The sequence below is a fragment of the Coregonus clupeaformis genome, unplaced genomic scaffold (assembly GCF_020615455.1).
Source record: "Coregonus clupeaformis isolate EN_2021a unplaced genomic scaffold, ASM2061545v1 scaf2057, whole genome shotgun sequence".
Lineage (NCBI taxonomy): Eukaryota > Metazoa > Chordata > Actinopteri > Salmoniformes > Salmonidae > Coregonus > Coregonus clupeaformis.
Window position 1 is genome coordinate 80315 of NW_025535511.1, and position 14407 is coordinate 94721.

At 42.0% G+C, this 14407-nt stretch overlaps 1 pseudogene; it reads right to left on the reverse strand.

Annotated features, from left to right (window-relative positions):
• LOC123488211 overlaps positions 1-9737 on the reverse strand; it is a 42111-nt pseudogene extending 32374 nt beyond the window's left edge.
• Between the last annotated feature and the right edge of the window lie 4670 nt (positions 9738-14407).

Here is a 14407-nt window from a genome sequence, read left to right on the forward strand (position 1 = left end):
CATCAGTTCTAAACAGATATTCCATATGTTAACTGGATGTACATTAGGCTTGTTGTGGTAATATCAGTTCTAAACAGATATTCCATATGTTAACTGGATGTGCATTAGGCTTGCTGTGGTATTATCAGTTCTAAACAGATATTCCATATGTTAACTGGATGTACATTAGGCTTGTTGTGGTAACATCAGTTCTAAACAGATATTCCATATGTTAACTGGATCAGGCTGTTGTGGTCATATCAGTTCTAAACAGATATTCCATATGTTAACTGGATGTACATTAGGCTTGTTGTGGTCATATCAGTTCTAAACAGATATTCCATATGTTAACTGGATTAGGCTTGTTGTGGTAACATCAGTTCTAAACAGATATTCCATATGTTAACTGGATGTACATTAGGCTTGTTGTGGTAACATCAGTTCTAAACAGATATTCCATATGTTAACTGGATGTACATTAGGCTTGTTGTGGTATTATCAGTTCTAAACAGATATTCCATATGTTAACTGGATGTACATTAGGCTTGTTGTGGTAACATCAGTTCTAAACAGATATTCCATATGTTAACTGGATGTACATTAGGCTTGTTGTGGTCATTTCAGTTCTAAACAGATATTCCATATGTTAACTGGATGTACATTAGGCTTGTTGTGGTAATATCAGTTCTAAACAGATATTCCATATGTTAACTGGATGTACATTAGGCTTGATGTGGTATTATCAGTTCTAAACAGATATTCCATATGTTAACTGGATGTACATTAGGCTTGTTGTGGTAACATCAGTTCTAAACAGATATTCCATATGTTAACTGGATGTACATTAGGCTTGTTGTGGTATTATCAGTTCTAAACAGATATTCCATATGTTAACTGGATGTACATTAGGCTTATTGTGGTTTTCGGTTCTAAACAGATATTCCATATGTTAACTGGATGTACATTAGGCTTGTTGTGGTAATATCAGTTCTAAACAGATATTCCATATGTTAACTGGATGTACATTGAGGCTTGTTGTGGTAACATCAGTTCTAAACAGATCATCCATATGTTAACTGGATGTACATTAGGCTTGATGTGGTAACATCAGTTCTAAACAGATATTCCATATGTTAACTGGATGTACATTAGGCTTGTTGTGGTAACATCAGTTCTAAACAGATATTCCATATGTTAACTGGATGTACATTAGGCTTGTTGTGGTAACATCAGTTCTAAACAGATATTCCATATGTTAACTGGATGTACATTAGGCTTGTTGTGGTAACATCAGTTCTAAACAGATATTCCATATGTTAACTGGATCAGGCTTGTTGTGGTCATATCAGTTCTAAACAGATATTCCATATGTTAACTGGATGCACATTAGGCTTGTTGTGGTCATATCAGTTCTAAACAGATATTCCATATGTTAACTGGATGTACATTAGGCTTGTTGTGGTCATATCAGTTCTAAACAGATATTCCATATGTTAACTGGATTAGGCTTGTTGTGGTAACATCAGTTCTAAACAGATATTCCATATGTTAACTGGATGTACATTAGGCTTGTTGTGGTAACATCAGTTCTAAACAGATATTCCATATGTTAACTGGATGTACATTAGGCTTGTTGTGGTATTATCAGTTCTAAACAGATATTCCATATGTTAACTGGATGTACATTAGGCTTGTTGTGGTAACATCAGTTCTAAACAGATATTCCATATGTTAACTGGATGTACATTAGGCTTGTTGTGGTCATTTCAGTTCTAAACAGATATTCCATATGTTAACTGGATGTACATTAGGCTTGTTGTGGTAATATCAGTTCTAAACAGATATTCCATATGTTAACTGGATGTACATTAGGCCTGATGTGGTATTATCAGTTCTAAACAGATATTCCATATGTTAACTGGATGTACATTAGGCTTGTTGTGGTAACATCAGTTCTAAACAGATATTCCATATGTTAACTGGATGTACATTAGGCTTGTTGTGGTATTATCAGTTCTAAACAGATATTCCATATGTTAACTGGATGTACATTAGGCTTATTGTGGTCATTTCAGTTCTAAACAGATATTCCATATGTTAACTGGATGTACATTAGGCTTTGTGTGGTAATATCAGTTCTAAACAGATATTCCATATGTTAACTGGATGTACATTAGGCTTGATGTGGTAACATCAGTTCTAAACAGATATTCCATATGTTAACTGGATGTACATTAGGCTTGTTGTGGTAACATCAGTTCTAAACAGATCATCCATATGTTAACTGGATGTACATTAGGCTTGATGTGGTAACATCAGTTCTAAACAGATATTCCATATGTTAACTGGATGTACATTAGGCTTGTTGTGGTAACATCAGTTCTAAACAGATATTCCATATGTTAACTGGATGTACATTAGGCTTGTTGTGGTAACATCAGTTCTAAACAGATATTCCATATGTTAACTGGATGTACATTAGGCTTGTTGTGGTAACATCAGTTCTAAACAGATATTCCATATGTTAACTGGATCAGGCTTGTTGTGGTCATATCAGTTCTAAACAGATATTCCATATGTTAACTGGATGTACATTAGGCTTGTTGTGGTCATATCAGTTCTAAACAGATATTCCATATGTTAACTGGTAGGCTTGTTGTGGTCATATCAGTTCTAAACAGATATTCCATATGTTAACTGGATATACATTAGGCTTGTTGTGGTAACATCAGTTCTAAACAGATATTCCATATGTTAACTGGATGTACATTAGGCTTGTTGTGGTAATATCAGTTCTAAACAGATATTCCATATGTTAACTGGATGTGCATTAGGCTTGTTGTGGTATTATCAGTTCTAAACAGATATTCCATATGTTAACTGGATGTACATTAGGCTTGTTGTGGTAACATCAGTTCTAAACAGATATTCCATATGTTAACTGGATCAGGCTTGTTGTGGTCATATCAGTTCTAAACAGATATTCCATATGTTAACTGGATGTACATTAGGCTTGTTGTGGTCATATCAGTTCTAAAACAGATATTCCATATGTTAACTGGATTAGGCTTGTTGTGGTAACATCAGTTCCAAACAGATATTCCATATGTTAACTGGATGTACATTAGGCTTGTTGTGGTAACATCAGTTCTAAACAGATATTCCATATGTTAACTGGATGTACATTAGGCTTGTTGTGGTATTATCAGTTCTAAACAGATATTCCATATGTTAACTGGATGTACATTAGGCTTGTTGTGGTAACATCAGTTCTAAACAGATATTCCATATGTTAACTGGATGTACATTAGGCTTGTTGTGGTCATATCAGTTCTAAACAGATATTCCATATGTTAACTGGATGTACATTAGGCTTGTTGTGGTCATATCAGTTCTAAACAGATATTCCATATGTTAACTGGATTAGGCTTTGTTGTGGTCATATCAGTTCTAAACAGATATTCCATATGTTAACTGGATGTACATTAGGCTTGTTGTGGTAACATCGGTTCTAAACAGATATTCCATATGTTAACTGGATGTACATTAGGCTTGTTGTGGTCATATCAGTTCTAAACAGATATTCCATATGTTAACTGGATGTACATTAGGCTTGTTGTGGTATTATCAGTTCTAAACAGATATTCCATATGTTAACTGGATGTACATTAGGCTTGTTGTGGTAACATCAGTTCTAAACAGATATTCCATATGTTAACTGGATGTACATTAGGTTGTTGTGGTCATTTCAGTTCTAAACAGATATTCCATATGTTAACTGGATGTACATTAGGCTTGTTGTGGTAATATCAGTTCTAAACAGATATTCCATATGTTAACTGGATGTACATTAGGCTTGATGTGGTATTATCAGTTCTAAAACAGATATTCCATATGTTAACTGGATGTACATTAGGCTTGTTGTGGTAACATCAGTTCTAAACAGATATTCCATATGTTAACTGGATGTACATTAGGCTTGTTGTGGTAACATCAGTTCTAAACAGATATTCCATATGTTAACTGGATGTACATTAGGCTTGTTGTGGTAACATCAGTTCTAAACAGATATTCCATATGTTAACTGGATGTACATTGTCAGACCTTGACTGCTGTCCAGTCAGAGTTAACCCTCTGAGTCTAAGCCCTGTCTAAGCCAGGAAGGGTTTCTAAGCTAACATACTGTATGGAACTGTTTTAAGATGGTCACACCAAGGATTACCCCTCCCCTCCCCTCCCCCTCCCCGGTTTAGACAGGGCTTGGACTCGAGAGGGTTAAGGTTAGGGTTAGACTGTCAGACCTGCTGTCCAGTCAGAGTTAAGGTTAGGGGTTAGACTGTCAGACCTGCTGTCCAGTCAGAGTTAAGGTTAGGGTTAGACTGTCAGACCTGCTGTCCCAGTCAGAGTTAAGGTTAGGGTTAGACTGTCCAGACCTGCTGTCCAGTCAGAGTTAAGGTTAGGGTTAGACTGTCAGACCTGCTGTCCAGTCAGAGTTAAGGTTAGGGTTAGACTGTCAGACCTGCTGTCCAGTCAGAGTTAAGGTTAGGGTTAGACTGTTCCAGACCTGCTGTCCAGTCAGAGTTAAGGTTAGGTTAGACTGTCAGACCTGCTGTCCAGTCAGAGTTAAGGTTAGGGTTAGACTGTCAGACCTGCTGTCCAGTCAGAGTTAAGGTTAGGGTTAGACTGTCAGACCTGCTGTCCAGTCAGGAGTTAAGGTTAGGGTTAGACTGTCAGACCTGCTGTCCAGTCAGAGTTAAGGTTAGGGTTGGACTGTGAATGTGAAGGATTAGACCTTGTTTGCTGTCTAGTAGCAGGGTCTGTGTGTCCAGTCTGGGGGTTAGGGGGTCAGGGTTACCTGTCTTGCTGTCTAGTAGCAGGGTCTTGTGTCCAGTCTGGGGGTTAGGGGTCAGGGTTACCTGTCCTGCTGTCTAGTAGCAGGGTCTTGTGTCCAGTCTGGGGGTTAGGGGTCAGGGGTTACCTGTCTTGCTGTCTAGTAGCAGGGTCTTGTGTCCAGTCTGGGGGTTAGGGGTCAGGGGTTACCTGTCTTGCTGTCTAGTAGCAGGGTCTTGTGTCCAGTCTGGGGGTCAACAGAAAACAGTCCAAAGTAGGAGTCCGCTACGATCAGCTGACCACCGCTGTCCAACCGCACGCCATGAGGACGACCACAGACTGGCTCATAGTCTGTGCTGCTACCTAGAGGGACAACAGACATAACATCATAGTCTGGACTGCTACCTAGAGGAACAACAGACATAACATCATAGTCTGGACTGCTACCTAGAGGGACAACAGACATAACATCATAGTCTGGACTGCTACCTAGAGGAACACCAGACATAACATCATAGTCTGTGTGCCACCTACAGACACACAACAACAACAGATAGAAATAGACAAACTCATAATTCAGTTATTCCTTTAGCTCAGTCTTCCCTTTTAACCCTTAACCTTCTAACCTTCGAACCCTCTAATCTGAGGTCTTGGGTTGAGATATCAGCTGAGATATCAGAGGAAGACAATCAGCTGCCGGCCACTTCAACAGAGATCTGAACAGAACACTCACTGTCTGTTTAGGCCTGAGCTCAGAGGAAGACAATCAGCTGCCGGCCACTTCAACAGAGATCTGAACAGAACACATATGTAACAGTTTTGCTTCCCGTCCTCTCTCGCTACCTGGGCTTGAACCAGGGACCCTCTGCACACATCGACAACAGTCACCCTCGAAAGCACCGTTACCGCGTGGCCCTTTGCAGAGCAAGGGAAACAACTACTTCAAGGTCTCAGAGCGAGTGACGTCACCGATTGAAACGCTACTAGTGCGCACCGCTAACTAGCTAGCCGGATTTCACACCGGTTACACATACACACAGCTAAACACTTCCCCAACAGAAGAAAAGAGACATTCTCAGTGTTCCACACCAGGGGCGCACTCCAGTAGAACATCTGAAATATGTTTTCTCACCTGTTTCATACCTACTGAACACAACCCTGATCCGTAGACAGGAGACCCCAAAACAGATTCCATCATACAGTGGGGAAAAAAAGTATTTAGTCAGCCACCCACTTAAAAAGATGAGAGAGGCCTGTAATTTTCATCATAGGTACACGTCAACTATGACAGATTACATGGCCATTAAGGCCAGATGGTTCTTCAAGAAGTTCAAAAGTTCATAAATGACCAGCAATAGTATAAAGTAATCCTTCTACACCCCCCCTCCCCCCCCACAAAAAATAAAATACAATAAAAAGGTGGTTGTCCCACTGGTTATCATAAGGTGAATGCACCAATGTGTAAGTGGCTCTGGATAAGAGCGTCTGCTAACTGATGTAAATGTAAACGATATTCCCAGTGGTTGTAGAGGGTGCAACAGGTCAGCACCTCGGGAGGAAATGTCACTTGGCTTTTTATAGCCGAGCATTCAGAGGTCGAGAGAGAGAGAGAGAGGTCGAGAGAGAGAGAGAGAGAGAGAGAGAGAGAGAGAGAGAGAGAGAGAGAGAGAAAGAGGTTTCATGCCAATAACACCCTATGAATTTAATTGAATCGAGAGAGAGTTGAAAACAGCAGGTCCGGGACAAGGTAGTACGTCCGGTGAACAAGCAGTTAAGTTAGTTACTGACCACACTCCTGTAAGTCCTGTCCCATGTGGGTGATGAGGGTTAGAGTCTCCTGCTGGATCCTCCACAGCTTCCCATCCACCGTCCCTGTGTACACGTTACCTAGGAGACAGCAGGGGTTAGAGGTCAGGGGTCAGACAGGCCACAGGGTCTCATAACAGTGGTAGGAGTTCTAAAAGGGTATTTCCCAGTGAAAGGTCATATAAACACTGGACGAGGCTGATGAAAAGACACGATTAAATTAAAAACCTGCTGAATGATAAAACAACTCAGACAAGAGTTCTTACCTCCTGGTCGGCAGTGAAGGATTCTGGTCCATGTAGTTGTCCAGTGAACAGTCTGCGTCCGTTCTGTAGTCTGGTGTTGAAGCTAGTGGGCCCTCCAGGAGTGGAGGGGGTCCTTTGAATCTGACAGACAGACAATAACTCTTCAACCCCCTAAACTGGCAGACAGACAGACAATAACTATTTAACCCCTAAACTGACAGACAGACAATAACTCTTCAACCCCTAAACTGACAGACAGACAGACAAAACTATTTAACCCCAAACTGACAGACAGACAATAACTATTTAACCCTCTAAACTGACAGACAGACAATAACTATTTAACCTAAACTGACAGACAGACAATAACTCCCAACCCCTAAACTGACAGACAGACAATAACTCTTCAACCCCTAAACTGACAGACAGACAATAACTCTTCAACCCCTAAACTGACAGACAGACAATAACTATTTAACCCCTAAACCGACAGACAGACAATAACTCTTATTTAACCCCTAAACCGACAGACAGACAATAACTATTTAACCCCTAAACTGACAGACAGACAATAACTATTTAACCCCTAAACTGACAGACAGACAAAACTCTTCAACCCCTAAACTGACAGACAGACAATAACTATTTAACCCCTAAACTGACAGACAGACAATAACTCTTGAACCCCTAAACTGATTCACTCTGATAACACCAACCTGTCTCTATACACAACCTTCACCTCCAACCAAATCCCTAATAACATCTCTCTTCCTCCCGAACAACATGTAAGGCTCAGAGTCTATGGGTGAGGGGAAGATGTGTGTGTGTGTGTGTGTGCGTGTGTGTGTGTGTGTGTGTGCGTGTGTTTGTGACATCAAATGTTATTTGTCACATGCGCCCGAATACAACAGGTGAATACAACCTTACAGTGAAATGCTTACTTACAAGCCCTTAACCAACAATGGCATTTAAAAGTAAAAAAAAATAGTTAAGAAATTATTTACTAAATAAACTCAAGTTTTAAAAAAGTAACACAATAACATAACGAGGCTATATACAGGGGTACCGGTACCGAGTCAATGTGCAGGGGCACAGGTTAGTCGAAGTAATTGAGGTAATATGTACATGTAGGTAGAGGTAAAAGTGACTACGCATAGATAATAAACAGAGTAGCAGCAGCGTGTCAATGTAAATAGTCTGGGTAGCCATTTGATTAACTGTTCAGCGGTCTCATGGCTTGGGGGTAGAAGCTGTTAAGGAGCCTTTGGAACTAGACTTGGTGCTCCGGTACCGCTTGCCGTCGGGTAGCAGAGAGAACAGTCTATGACTAGGGTGGCTGGAGAGTCTTTGACCATTTTTAGGAGCTTCCTCTGACACCGCCAGGTATAGAGGTCCTGGATGGCAGGAAGCTTGGCCCTAGTGATGTGCTGGGCCGAACGCACCCAACCCTCTGTAGTGCCTTGCGGTCGAGATGCCAAGCAGTTGCCATACCAGGCGGTGTTGCAACCAGTCAGGATGCTCTTGATGGTGCAAATGTATAACTTTTCGAGGATCTGAGGACCCATGCCAAATCTTTCAGTCTCCTGAGGGGGAAAAGGCATTGTCGTGCCCTCTTCATGACTGTCTTGGTGTGTTTGGACCACGATAGTTTGTTGGTGATGTGGACACAAGGAACTTGAAGCTGCGACCTGCTCCACTACAGCCCCATCGATGTGAATGGGGGCGTGCTCTGCCCTTCTTTCCTGTAGTCCACGATCATCTCCTTTGTCTTGATCACATTGAAGGATATGTTGTTGTCCTGGCACCACAGTGCAGGTCTCTGACCTCCTCCCTATAGGCTGTCTCATCGTGTTGTTGGTTGATCAGGCCTACCACTGTTGTGTGCCGCGGCAAACTTAATGATGGTGTTGGAGTCGTGCCTGGCCATGCAGTCATGGGTGAACAGGGAGTACAGGAGGGGGACTGAGCACGCACCCTGAGGGGGCCCCCCGTGTTGAGGATCAGTGTGGCAGATGGTGTTGCCTACCCTTACCACCTGGGGCGGCCCGTCAGGAAGTCCAGGATCCAGTTGCAGAGGGAGGTGTTAGCCCCAGGGTCCTTAACTTAGTGATGAGCTTTGAGGGCACTATGGTGTTGAACGCTGAGCTGTAGTCAACGAACAGCATTCTCACATAGGTGTCCCCTTTTGTCCAGGTGGGAAAGGGCAGTGTGGAGTGCAATAGAGATTGCATCATCTGTGGATCTGTTGGGGTGGTATGCGACTGGGGTGGTATGCGAATTGGAGTGGGGTCTAGGGTTTTCTGGGATAATGGTGTTGATGTGAGCCATGACCAGCCTTTCAAAGGACTTCCATAGCTACAGACACTGTGTTACGGGTCGGTAGTCATTTAGGCAGGTTACTGGCGTTCTTGGGCACAGGGACTATGGTGGTCTGCTTGAAACATGTTGGTATTACAGACTCAGTCAGGGGACAGGTTGACGAAATGTCAGTGAAGACACTTGCCAGTTGGTCAGCGTATGCTCGGAGTACACGTCCTGGTAATCCGTCTGGCTCTCGCGGCCTTGTGAATGTTGTCCTGTTTAAAGCGTCTTACTCACATCGGCTACAGAGAGCGTGATCGCACAGTCGTCAGAACAGCTGGTGCTCTTATGCATGCTTCAGTGTTGCTTGCCTCAAAGCGAGCATAGAAGTCATTTAGCCTCGTCTTTCCTTCGTAGTCGTAAAGCCTGCAAGCCCTGCCACATCCGACGAGCGTCAGAGCCGGTGTAGTGTGTGTGTACTTACACGTAAGGCTGAGGGTCTATAGGTGAGGGGAGGGAGGTAGATCCCCCACAGCCACAGATAGCAGGACCACTGAGAGCGCTCTCTTCCAAAGCCTGAAGACAGAGAGACAACACAACAGATACTCACATACCACATATACACTGAGTCAAAATTTGAGATTTTGGTTCCAATCGCCGTGTCTTTGTGAGACGCGGTGTGGGTGAACAGATGATCTCCACATGTGTATTTCCACCGTAAAGCATGGAGGAGGAAGTGTGATGGTGTGTGGGGGAGCTTTGCTGGTGAATTGTCTGTGAGTTTATTAGAATTCAAGGCACACTTAACCAGCATGGCTACCACAGCATTCTGCAGCGATAGCCATCCAATCTGGTTTGGGCTTAGTGGGACCATCATTTCTTTTTCAACAGGACAATGACCCAACACACTTCCAGGATGTGTAAGGGCTATTTTACCAAGAAGGGAGTGATGGAGTGCTGCATCAGATGACCAGGCCTCCAAATCCCCCGACCTCAACCCAATTGAGATGGTTTGGGATGAGTCAGACCGAAGAGTGAAGGAAAAGCAGCCAACAAGTGCTCAGCATATGTGGGAACTCCTTCAAGACTGTTGGAAAAGCATTCCAGGTGAAGCTGGTTGAGAGAATGCCAAGAGTGTGCAAAGCTGTCATCAAGGCAAAGGGTGGTTATTTGAAGAATCTCAAATATAAAAAATTTTGATTTGTTTAACACTTTTTGGTTACTACATGATTCCATATGTGTTATTTCATAGTTTTGATGTCTTCACTATTATTCTATTCAATGTAAAAAATAAAGAAAAACCCTGGAATGAGTAGGTGTGTCCAAACTTTTGACTGGTACTGTATATATACACACAGTATATACTCAGATAACATGTCATCTCTCTCGCCATCAAACAACAACTGAACCTTAACCCTAACAGCCCCTCGCTCTCATATCTTGTAACAAGGAGATACAGTGATTTATTTACATTTAGGTCATTTAGCAGACGCTCTTATCCAGAGCGACTACAGTTAGTGAATACATATTTTTTTATACTGGCCCCCACAACCCTGGCGTTGCAAACGCTACGTCTATCAACTGAGCTACATCCCTGCCGGGCCATTCCTCCCTACCCTGGACGACGCTGGGCCAATTGTGCGCCGCCCTCATGAGTCTCCCCGTCGCGGCCGTCTTGCCTGACAGAGCCTGGATTTATCACCTCCCTCTCTTCTGTCTCTAGTTAATAAATCAACTGTGTTGTTGTGTCATACCTCCACCCCCCACCCCCAGCCCTTATCGGCTGACTATGGAATTACCTCCATACCTCCATGACCCCCCAGCCCTTATCTGGCTGACTATGGAATTACGAAAGACAGCTCGGCTAGAGCACGGCGCTTGTAACGCCAAGGTAGTGGGTTCGGATCCCCGGACCACCCATACACAAAAAAAAATGTATGCACGATGACTGTAAGTCGCTTTGGATAAAAGCGTGCTAAATGCGCATAATATTCCTATGATAGAGCAAGGTATTTCCACACCATCTTTAATCTCCTCTGAGCTGCAGTTATTGGGTAAATATCTAACAGGCAGTGGTGGAAAAAAGTACCCAATTGTCATACTTGAGTAAAAGTATAGATACATAAACAGTTACTCAAGTAAAAGTGAAAGTCACCCAGTAAAATACTACCTGAGTAAAAGTCTAAAAGTATTTGGTTCTAAATATACTAAAGTATCAAAACTAAATGTAATTACTAAAATATAGTTAAGTACCAAAAGTAAAAAAAGTATAAATCATTTCAAATTCCTTATATTAAGCAAACCAGAAGGCACCACGCTTTCTCTTGATAAGTGCATGAAGAAAATGTTCCTGTCCTGCTAAGTATTCAACATGTAACAAGTAAATTTGGGTGTAGGGAAAATGTATGGAGTAAAAAGTAATTTATTTTTTTGGGAATGTAGTGAAGTAAAAGTTGTTAAAAGTACAGATACAAAAAAAAAAGTAGTATTTAAATTATTTGTAGTTAAATTTACACTGCTAATAGGCTACATTCAAAGTTTAATTTCAATGCCTCATAACAGTCTTTTTCCCAGGCGAGTTGAACTTGTGTAACAATAATCTTTATCATAATCAATTAACAATCTGGACTAAAAGGAACAACTCAAAACTACCAAAAAAATGAGTTTTCATCCAACAGTAGCCTATCTAAACCATCTATCTACAAAAACATAGCACTGCCAACTTGTTTTTTGAGTGACAAATACATCATGCTTAAAATCGTATTTTAATATTGCTATCACGAAGCAAAACAAACCGGTAAAAACGTAATGGTGAATCCCTCTGCAGATCGCGCCCGTCGGTTAGATCACAGCCTGGTTGGATCGTTCCGGTGAGACTCGCCGCATGAAGCGCTGCCGGCTGGTCTGGTGAGCGCCACGGAGGTGTGTAGGTTGGAGAGAGGTGTGTGTTGCCCCTTGAGATATTATAGTGAGTTATCCAGGGGACAGATGACTGGAGGGGAGGTGAGAGATGGGCTGGGGGAGGTGTGGAACGGGCTGGGGGAGAATTCTGAGACGGGCTGGGGGGAGGTTGAGACGGGCTGGGGGAGGTTTGAGAGGGCTGGGGGAGGAGGTTTGAGATGGGGAGGTTAAGGAACGGTGTTGTCAATATCATGATATTGTCTGGCCACCAGAGGGAGCCACTCGACAAGGCTTGGGCCTGAGCTTTATGGCTCCCTCAGTCTGGCACAGTTTGTTTACAGATCAACTTTTTTATCTGTCACATGCTTCGGAAACAACAGGTGGAGACTAACGGTGAAATGCTTACTGAAGGGCCCTTCCCAACAATGCAGTGAGAAAAAGACTAACAGGAGGAATAGCTTAGTGGGGGAGCAGGTAGCTTAGTGGTTAAGAGCGATTAGGGGAAACATCTGTCGATGTGCCCTTCAGCAAGGCACTTTAACCTAAATTGCTTGGATAAGAGCGGTTGCCATAAATGACTAAAAGGTCAAATAAATTAAATATACAATGAGTAAGTTAATTTGGAAGGTACCAGTATCCTACTAGGTATTGAGGTAGTAGATAAGTGGGGGGGAAAAAGATTTAGTAGCCACCAATTGTGCAAATTCCTCCCACTTAAAAAGATGAGAGAGGCCTGAATTTTATATAGGTAGCACCAATATGACAGACAAATTGAGAAGAAAAAAAATCCAGAAAATCACATTGTAGGAATTTTATGAATTTATTTGCAGATTATGGTGGAAAATAATATTTGGTCACCTACAAACAAGCAAGATTTTGATCCTCACAGACCTGTAACTTCTTCCCTTTAAGGGAGCCCTCTGTCCCTCCACTGCTACGTATTAATGGAATCTGTTTGAACTGTATCAGTGTAAAAGATACGTAAACCTAAACAGTCACACTCCAAACTCCACTATGGATAAGACCAAAGAGCTGAGTTCAAAGGACACCAGAAACAAAATTGCAGACCTGCACCAGGCTGGGAAGACTGAATCTGCAATAGGTAAGCAGCTTGGTTTGGAAGAAATCAACTGTGGAGAATTATTAGGAAAATGGAAGACATACAAGACCACTGATAATCTCCGATGGGGCTCCACGCAAGATCTCACCATTGGGTGCGAAATAAAAAGAAGGGGAGCAAAAATCAGAACCACACAGACTAGTGAATGACTGCGAGAGCTGGGATCAAAGCAACAAAGTTAATCAGTAAACAAGGAGGACAAACCGGCAGTGCAGACGTGTAACCCTGCTTAAGCCAGTACATGTCAGGCCCATCTGAAGTTTACTAGAGTGCATTTGGAGATCCAGAAGAGGATTGGGAGAATGTATATGGTCAGATGAAACCAAAATAGAACTTTTGGTAAAAACTAACGCGTTTGGAGGACAAAAATGCTGAGTTGCATCCAAAGAAAATACTACTGTGAAGCATGGGGGTGGAAACATCATGCTTTGGGGCTGTTTTTTTTGCAAAGGGGACCAGGTGACATTGATCAAAGATGAATGGGCATGTATAAGAGATTTTGAGTGAAAACCCTCCATCATGCAGGGCATTGAAGATGAAACGTGGTTGGGTCTTTTCTAGCATGACAAATGATCCCAAAGTACCACCGGAACGAAGGAGTGGCTTAGAAGAAAGCATTTCAAGGTTATGGAGTGGTCTAGAACAGGCTCAGATCTCAACTCCCATAGAAAATCTTTGGAGGGAGTTGAAAGTCTGTGATCTCTAGCAATAGCCCCAAAAATATCACTAGAGGAGATCTGCATGGAGGAATGGGCCAAAATACAGCAACAGTTGGAAAGATAAGAATCAACGGAGAATCACAAAGATGACATAGCATTGAGAAACTTTGTTATTGGACAAAACAACATAATTTAAAAAAAATCATTAAAAATGTTAAAGGTTGGATTAATTTTTCAATTTGTTGTCATAGTTGATTTCGGGTACTATGATGAAAATTATAGGCCTCTCTCATCTTTTTTAAGTGGAGAACTTCACAATTGGTGTGACTAAATACTTTTTTCCCCACCATGTATGTAAGGGATAAATGATTGCTCTGTACGTTACTGAGATAAGGGAAACGCCGGGGCATTCTTTGCAATTTTTTCTCAAGGGAATGGAAAGAACGGAGTGTTTAATCGCTTTGATAAACGTTATATTAATAATAATTACAGAAAAAGAAATGGTTGATATTTTAGTATTGTCATATTTTAGTTGCTAGAGACGCGATCAGTTTTATATGTGTTGT